The sequence below is a fragment of the Camellia sinensis genome, chromosome 6, assembly GCF_055761805.1.
Source record: "Camellia sinensis isolate YWXY chromosome 6, ASM5576180v1, whole genome shotgun sequence".
NCBI lineage: Eukaryota > Viridiplantae > Streptophyta > Magnoliopsida > Ericales > Theaceae > Camellia > Camellia sinensis.
The window spans coordinates 63,872,111-63,880,784 of NC_138966.1; the positions used below are offsets into that span (position 1 = coordinate 63,872,111).

General features: G+C 38.3%; 1 long non-coding RNA gene across 1 annotated transcript; it reads left to right on the plus strand.

Annotated features, from left to right (window-relative positions):
* The first annotated feature begins 5,084 nt into the window (after positions 1-5,084).
* On the plus strand, positions 5,085-8,057 carry LOC145792287 (uncharacterized). Its single transcript, XR_014331674.1, has 3 exons — positions 5,085-5,372; positions 6,340-6,378; positions 7,585-8,057. It is a non-coding gene; the product is annotated as an uncharacterized LOC145792287 (long non-coding RNA).
* Positions 8,058-8,674: the final 617 nt, after the last annotated feature.

The window sequence follows — 8,674 nt, forward strand, 5'->3', positions numbered from 1 at the left end:
GGACTATCATACTTGCATATTTTGGCTCAACTCAAAGGAACTTTAGGTCATATTTCAGCATACTAAAGCTTTGTTTGGTGTTATTTTGCTCATATATGCATTGCTTTGTATAGCTACCATACATCCTCGCTTACTAGCTTTGAATGTACAAGTCATTAGCATGCACTACTTGGACCTTTTTTCATGATTTGGCATCATCTAATATGTTATTTCAATCCATATTTCATGCTCATATACTTGCATTTGTCATCCTTTCAAAGCTTTGAAGGGTTGGTGTCTTATGCCTTATGGTTGGGTCGTTGTGCATGCCTCCATGATTAGGTCTTCGGGATGCCATATAAGTGGGTTTTTGGACCTATTTTGACATGCCATATCTCTGTTTTTCATTGGTTAAGTCATGCTATATTTGGTTATAATGGGTGTAGTGTAATCCCCTTTGTTGGCCTTACTTGCATCTTGCCTTCGACCCTTCATTTTGGCTTGTTTTAGCTTTGGCCCTTGCATGTTTTAGACTCTCTTTAGCATGATCTAGGACTGTTTTGGTTGTCCTTGGCTCTTTGGAGCTTGTTTCATGTGGCCTTAGTACAAGCTCATTGCCTGGCCTTAAGCCTTGAGCTTTCTTGCATGTTATGCTTGACTTGTATGTATGATTTGGCATCATCCTTGACATCATTTCAGAGCATGTAGTGTTGTCATGCTTGCATGCTTTTTCACTCTTTGAGTGCTTTCAAGAGTTGCCCTCTTTGTGCCTAAGTGATGGACCAATATGTGTACATGTTTGTTTTGCATGTTGGTGCCTTAGTTTTAGTGTTTTGGCCACTGATTTGGGCATGGCTGAGGTCTGCCCATTTCAGTTTAAGTCCATCTCTCATGATCCTTGCATATTGTTGCATGCTTGTTCCATTTCGTCATTATTGTATACTTGGTACATTGCATTTTGCATGCTTCGTACATTACATATTTGCATGTTTAGGTTGCATAGTATTGTTGCGTACTTGTTGCATGCTTATATGTTTGCATGTTTGCTTGCACACTCATATTGCATTGAGTTTGTTTGCATGCCACTAGTCTTGTTGCATTGTATAAATGTCCCCATGTTGCATTGTACTTGGCATACTTGCATTGCATTGTGTTCGGTTTGGGGTGTCAAACCAAACACGAGGATCGAGGGACGTTCGTACTTGAAGTGACGAAACGTGCCTCAATCCTCGGTCACCGACACTCTTGATCCAACATGATAGAGTTCTAGGCATTCATGTGTTTTTGTGCATTCATTCCATATTGAATCGCACACTTGGCTCCTTCGGCCATCATGCATCGACATGCGTGATTGATGGCCCGAGGGTCGAGCACTACACTCCCTTGAGCTATTGTTTACTAACTAGGATCATGCATTGATTACTAACTAGCTATTGTTTTGGCTCGGAGTACTAGGTAAGCTTTTTTGCTTTAGCAGCTTGCAGAAACTGTAGACGCGTCTGAACGTCCCGGGAAAATCCCGTTTTGTTCATTGGGCTCACTACAGTTCGGACTCAAATGTCACGGTTCTGAATCTAATCTCGCAAAGTGCAATGCGAGATTGATAAATCACCAAGGAGTCCAAATCCGGCAAATCGTTTTGAAAAACTGATTTTTAGAAATAAGTGCCAAACATGGACTGCTTTGTCAGATACAGAGTCGCCACCTAAATATTTTATTTTGGGGTATTTAGGAAACCCTGACTCGTGCTTAAGGCCACGTATCCGTCATCACCAAAGTTGCCTCGGCTCGAGAACTTGGGTACGAGAGTGGAAAGTCATGCAATGAGCACCCCCACTCGCCCGATCAAAGTTCGGCCTTTACTAACACGATATCGTGTTTTTGAAAACACATGTGCTCTTATTCTGGTTATTAACCTAGAATTACTATGTGACGCGTACAGCATACAAGTATAGACTGGATTGCCTAAATTGGAACAAAACATCTCATGTTTGTTTTTGAAAGCGGTTTGCTACTCGCAAGTAGGTTAAAATGCGGATTTTGCCACCCTCAAGTGGGCTTTCGAAAACATGGTGATTTGCCACTCTCAAGTGGGCTTAAAACTCGCGATCAATGAATTGTTCCATTCAAGTAATCCAGCCTTCACCCACAGGCATTCAGGCAGTTATATCACATAGGCAGTTAGCCTCATGGCAAGTATGCTATCATGGCAGTCACTCATATACATGCAAGGATGCTAAAGCATAAACACTTATCGAGTACTTCGAGCCAAAACAAAAGCTATGTAAGAAATCAATGCATGATCCTAGCTATGTCAAGAATGCCTAATGCGACACATACAAAATGCAACTAAGATAGGCTCTGTCAAGCCCCAAACGCGCCCCTAAAAGTTTTGGGCATGACCTATTCAGAAACGGACACTTAACTTGTTATACATAACATAGGGGGCCTGAGCGGAAGTATTACCATTATAAAATAACATAAAACATCATCCATTGAGCTACCTCTACCATGCCGGGACCGCACACATTGCATTAGGTACATAATATATAGAAACATACACCCGAACTTCGGTTACACATTTATACATTCATACTTAGACCCACAATTGGGCGTGTAACGAAAATATTAATGAAAGACAACCAAAGCATAAGCCAATAACCTAACAACACTTTACAAAATGCACCGCTTCAGGTAGGTGCCTGGACGCATCAAAGTTGACAAGAGAAAGACGAGCCTTAAAGGTTAGGACTGAACTCCCGGTTGATTACCTACAGAAATAGACAGACAAAATACAGAATGAGCGAACTCAATGAATAATAGTACATAAATAATGTAATGTTTAACCTGAATAATAAAACATATAACTGCAGATACATATGATTAACTATATTCCGTAATTATTTCCAAAACAGCCATGGGTCCAGTTTCCGTAATAGAGTGGCTTTAAGCCCAGCATATATAGAACAGCCATAGGTCTTCAGATACAAAACGGCCATAGGCCCAGAAATAACGGAACAGCCTTTCAGCCAAGAAATATATAGAGAACAACCTTTCGGCCCAGAAATATACAGAACAGCATTTCGGCCCAGAAATAACTATGTATGGACTCAAGAGGTGGCTCGCACGGATTCTAGAGGTGGCTCCCACCAAGGTGTAGCACTTAGTTCCGTACAGCACTTTGTTCCATACCAGAATATATCATTAGGTCATAAAGACCAAACAATGCATATTATGTCATAACATGTCACAACATAACATAACCGAAACGGATAAACAAAAACATAATAACCTTAGTTCCTTAAGAATTCCATTATGGTATAGCGCACATAAACTTCTCATGACTTAGTTACCAATTAACACAGTTATCTCGTGTATAACAGAATACGAATCGTACTATTATAGAGAGCATATAATAACGTTAAATCTTTGCATTCATATCGTAGGTTCTGAATGACCTCGAGTCCGTATGTAACACAACAGAACTATTTTAGACTCATACGGACGCACATAGCTTATCCAATTATTTTGATCCCTCAGAAATACCCATACTCGATGATTTATAACTGATTGGCCTCAGGCCCATTAGTAGCAACACGGTATGCTTTCATAGTTACACTAAAACCATTATTCCAGAATGAACATAAGTTCTCTTTCTTCATTAATAAACGACATAATTTACTTACGAAAAATAGAATGTTCATATCAACTATTAATCAGAGTCATACATAGTTAGTTGGCGTTTGACAGAGTACTACTAATAATTATTAATAATAAGTACAACGTATTTCACAGCTTGGCCCTCGGCCTAATAGGGTCACAAATTCACAAATTGGCCCTTGGCCTAATAGGTTCACAAATTCACAAATTGGCCCTTGGCCTCATAAATTCACAAGTCGGCCCTCGGCCTCTTAAATTCACAAGTCGGAGATTCATATTTCACAATTGGCGCCCGGCCTCATCATTTCATATTTCACAAGTTGGAGATTCATAGTTCACAATTCTTTCGATGTTTCCATAGGTTCATAGTTCACAATTCCATGATTTCATACCGTTCCTTAATAGCATACATGTTCAACATAACGTTAATAACAATAGTAATTAACAGGATCACGAAACATTGAGGGTACTATTACTCACAGTGATCGGCTCCCAGTAGTACTGGGATGATGTCCTCGTCTCGACCTACAAGTACATTGCACAACACATTATATGAGATTATACTCGATCCTTTACTTATTCTCTTTGATCATTCAATCAATTATCCATGATGGTACCAAGCTCATTATTCTTTAATAAGTTATAATCCATGTCTCAGAAAATAGGAGAAATCGATGGGAAATGGTTTAGGTGAAGAAATGGTACAAAACTGGTTGACAGAAAGTGAACATTCGTCACTAATTTGGGCATAACTATTTCTGTATTTAAAATTTGGGAGTGAGACTACCACCATTGAAAACTGCACTTTCGGGCTTGATTTTAGACTCAAGAATCACTCAAAACGGAGTCCGGATGCCAAAGATATGCTTGTTTAAAGTTACCCAGTGCATGCTGAAACAGGGGTGGCCACTCGTGCGTCCACTTTGGCCGCTCGTGCAGCCCAATTCCGCTCGAGCAGAGAAACCTGGCCGCTCGTGCGGTCAAAAGCAGAATGGAAACCTTCTTTTTTCTCTCATGCTCCGCTCGTGCGGTGCCCGTGGCCTGTAACAACTCGGATTTTAAATTCACATTGGATTGATATATAGTGGTGCCTGTCACCTTAAAATTTGTATGGTTGTCGGACTCTTGATATTGATGGGTTGGCAAGTGAACTATAAATATTATAATTGAGGACCTTTGGATGATGTTTGGAACCTTGATCGAAGCATTAACAAGATATATAGATAAGATTAGATAAAAAGTCCCAAATTTGAGTTTGAATTTTTGACCAACCGTCACTCTTTTGCCCTTTTCTCCTTCCATACTTAGAATTTGAATGTGAGGTTGGAACCATTGGAAATCTTGTTTCTGGGGCTTCAATTTGAACACAAGAACGGCCTAGAAAGGAGTCCCGATGAGAGAGTTATACCCGTTTGAAGCTTCCACATCTGTGCTGGAAGCAGAGCCGCACGTGCGGGGAATAGCGCCGCACGTGCGGGCTGTGCGGGACAGCAGCTAAAAAAACGTGATTTTTGGACCATTTCTTACATTTTCTTTTCCTCTCTTCTTCTCCCCTCTTCCATGTCCGAAAACTTAGCCCTAAAAACTTTGATTTCCTCCACTTTTATCAACAAATCAACCATGGATTTTGCATCAACGATGAAGAACAAGTGAAGATCAACATTTTCAACCGATGGGATTTTGAAATTTCGAAGTTATGCTCTTGACCTAGCTTCCTTGCTTTCAATCTTGAGGTAGGGGTCCTAGTTCTCCTTCAATGCTTACATAAATAGATAGATTTTTGGTATTTTGGAGTATATAAATGCAAAATCTACATGTTGAGCATATAGGGTTATATTATGGAAATTTGGGGATTTCGGATTTGAAGAATTTGGGATTTTATTGTTGGGTTTAGATTATGGATTATGAACCTAGGATATATAATCAAGGGGAAAATTGGAAGAAAAAATAATGGGTTAAGAAGTTTGAATTTTTCTTGAAATTTCTAGGTTTTTCTAGAAACCCTAGGTTGATTTTTGATGATAATCAATTATTTGGCCCAAATTGAAAGTTGAATCATGAAATTGGTAGGTTGAATTATCTATGTACAAGTTTAATTGGAATTTTGTTATGTTTGAAAATTATGTTTAAAATTTGCGAATGAATTTTGTTATGAGCAATGTAAATCATGTTATAATGAGAAGGAAATTGGAGGAAAGGATTTATAAATGATATAGATGACATAAACTCGGTTATGGAATGTTGAAATGGAATTTAAGAATTTCTCTTGAATTATGTTGAATTATATTTAATGATGTTGAGTTGAATCATGTTGCTTATGTTGAATTGTAGTGATTATGTGAGATGGAATTGACTATGTTGACTTTGATTTTTGTGACTTAAAATGTAGAGTTTTCCAAAATGAGTTAATCCCAAATTATTTTGCTAAATACTTGTGGGCTTGCTTAGTTGTAAAAATCAAGAGAATGATTTATTTTTGGAAAAATGTGGAAGATGTCCATACAATTCCTTCCTATCTTGAAATCGAAGTGATTGATTAAAAATTCCATATTGTGTTTGCAAGAATGGTAATCTTCTATTTCTATATATAGATATATTGAGATGGAGGAAATTGTGGTATAATGGATGGATAATGGTAGGCTTGTGAAGAATAATGAAGGAAGGAAAAAGAACTAATGACTAAGTTATATATGTGTACAGGGCATACTTCAGGAGGGCCAAGCACTCCGTTGTAGCACTGTGAGTAGTAGTACTTCGATGTATCCTTAACCATTAATGATTATTGTTATCGACGTTATGATCTTTGTCATAAGAATTATGTTGACATGTATGTTATGTATGCTACGTAAATATTGTGAAATTATGGAAACATCAAAGGTGTATGCTATATGAGGAACATTGTGAAATTATGGAAACATCAAAAAGGATTTGTGAAATATGCATCTGGAATTTGTAAAGTATGGATCACCAACTTGTGAAATATGAAACGATGTGGCCGAGGGCCATTTGTGAAGTATGAATTTTCGAATTGTGAATTGTGAATTGTGAAACTATGAAGCCAAGAGCCGAATTATGAACCTATGAAACCCAAAAGCTAATTTATGTATATGTGAATTTATGAGGCCAAGGGCCGACTTGTGAATTTATGTGGCCAGGGGCCATTTGTGAACTATGAACCTATGTGGCCAGGGGCCATTTGTGAAATTATGAAGCTATGGGGCCAAGGGCCGACTTGTGAATTTATGTGGCCAGGGGCCATTTGTGAACTATGAACCTATGTGGCCAGGGGCCATTTGTGAAATTATGAAGCTATGAGGCCAAGGGCCAAACTTGTGAACTTGTGAATCCAAAGGGCCGAAGGCCGATGTGATAAGTTGTGAATCTATGAAACCTAAAGGCTATTGTGAATGTGTGAACCTCTCAGGCCAAGGGCCAAACTGTGGAATTGTGAAACCGATAAAGTCATCTGTAATCTAATGAAAATGTGCTTACTTTGTCCTGTTAACTTTATGTTAATTATGTCAACTCGTGGGAATGATGTAACGGTTACCATTAGGACTCTATTAATTACAAGGCAAGGCAACTATGTTAACATATAAGAACGATTAAACAACGGTGTATACTATTGATTAATAGAGCACGTGAATTAAGTCATTTACCCAAAAGAATTTATGTTCATTCTTGAAGAATAGATTCTGAGTAAATATAAGAGTAGCTATGTGTATCCATATGAATTTGAAGTTATGTTGCTATGTTGCTTATGAATTGGAAGTTATTCAGAATCTACGATATAAGTGCAAAGTTTAGCATTATTATGTGACTCTTATGAGAATGTGAATTAGTCTCTTATTGTTAAGCGTATGATAATGACATGATACAACAAGAAACGCTCCAGTTATAATATGTTCCGTTTGAGTTAATGAATGATGTTCAAGTATGTCTCAGGTATGTTTCCAGTATGTTACAAGTTCAAGTATGCTGAGGTATGTTTCAAGTATATGTTACAAGTTTGAATATACTACAAGGTCAAACAAGTTTCAAGGGCTTTATGCCAATGTTTCAAGGGCCTCGTGCCACCACATTTCAAGGGCTTATAGCCATCAAGTTTATGTTGCAAGATTGGGCCTAAGGCCGTTATGTACTTAGCACAGAATCAGACTATTACATTGACATGTATTATGTTTCAAGTTAAGCATCATTTTATTTATGTATTACTATTCACTGAGCCCGGCTCACTCTCTATTATGTCTGTTTCTGTAGGTCACCAATCAGGTGGTCAGTCCTAGCCAAGACGCCCGCTTTCTTTTGTCAACCTTCGTATGTCCAGGCACTGTATAAGCCATTTATTTTATCAAGTTGTTAAGATGTTGACTTGCTTATGGGTGTCCCTCTAAGGTTGTTGCATATCCTTTCATGTTTGTTTTTTTTTTTGTATACGCCCCAATCATGGGGCTGGCATTGTAAATGTGTATGTATATGCTCCGAGTTATAGTTGGAACTTTATCTATCCACTATAATGCATGTGATGAATGAGATCCTGGCATGTAGAAGTAGCTCAATGGAGTTTATTTGTTTCATTATTTCCATTTTTTTTGTGCTTCCGATAAGGCACCGTATGTTATGTTACCAGGTTACATGTCCGTTTCTGAATAGGTCATGCCCAAACTTTTAGGGGCGGGTTTGGGGCGTGACAAGTGGTATCAGAGCATGAGTTGCTATCTCACACACGAATCCATTGAGCTTTAGGATGTCTAGAAAATACTTAGGCATCATGCATTAAACCCTTAGTGCATATGAAAGAAAGTGATGGCAACGTTAAATGCAATCTGTTAACGCTAACGATTATCACCCCTGTCCATTGTATATTCTTTGTGTATATTGTGAATGATTGTGATGTAGAACATGGTAAGACATGTAGATGGGGTTAAATCATCAGAGTTGCGCAGCGGAAGCATGGTAAGGGTTCGAGCTGATCGGTAAGACAGTCCCTATGTCAATGATTAAATAAGACGTATGTTATCGATTGTTATTTGCG